This window comes from Myotis davidii, unplaced genomic scaffold, assembly GCF_000327345.1.
Source record: "Myotis davidii unplaced genomic scaffold, ASM32734v1 scaffold221, whole genome shotgun sequence".
NCBI classification, from domain to species: domain Eukaryota; kingdom Metazoa; phylum Chordata; class Mammalia; order Chiroptera; family Vespertilionidae; genus Myotis; species Myotis davidii.
Genome location: NW_006293349.1, coordinates 1791839 through 1792438, shown reverse-complemented (window position 1 = coordinate 1792438; position 600 = coordinate 1791839). Strand labels below are relative to the sequence as shown.

At 57.7% G+C, this 600-nt stretch overlaps 1 protein-coding gene across 1 annotated transcript in view; it reads left to right on the top strand.

The window, feature by feature from the left end:
* ZSWIM2 (zinc finger, SWIM-type containing 2) overlaps positions 1 to 600 on the top strand; it is a 189222-nt gene that overhangs the window by 39111 nt on the left and 149511 nt on the right.

The following is a 600-nucleotide window of genomic DNA, read 5'->3' as shown; positions in this document are numbered from 1 at the left end:
TCCATTATTACTGTCAGAGCCACACCCACGCTCTCCCTGCGTCGCCCGAGGCCCTCCGGATGCAGGAGAGCCACAGAGAGATTAGGAGGTCAGTCCCCTTGGCACCACGTCAGGCGGCGAAGAACCAGGGACGCACCTCCTCTGTCTCCACCCCGGAGGCCTGGGGTCTTCGGAGCAGCCGCTCCTGCACCTCTGTCACTCTGACTCTCATTGGTTCCATCACAGGCATCTTTTTGCAGCTCCTGGTTCCTGAATATGGTGCCAAGGGACTCAATTGTCAAATCACTTGCTTCTCAGGGGCTTACTTGGTTCAATATAAAGAACCATCTCCCTCTGATCTCAGACATAGTTTTCCTCAGACTCTAGAGCAGCCGTGGGCAAACTTTTTGACTCGACGGCCACAATGGGTTCTTAAACTGGACTCAGAAGGAGCTGCGGCCGTGTTTCCCGACGTTGCCATGTGAACACTGCTGCTGGTGAAGGAGCGGAGGGGAGAGCAAGAGAACCCCCCGCTCTTTCGCCTCCGCGGGCTGGATAGAACAGCCGAACGGGCCGGATCTGGCCCGCAGGCCATAGTTTGCCCACGGCTGGGTAGGGGCT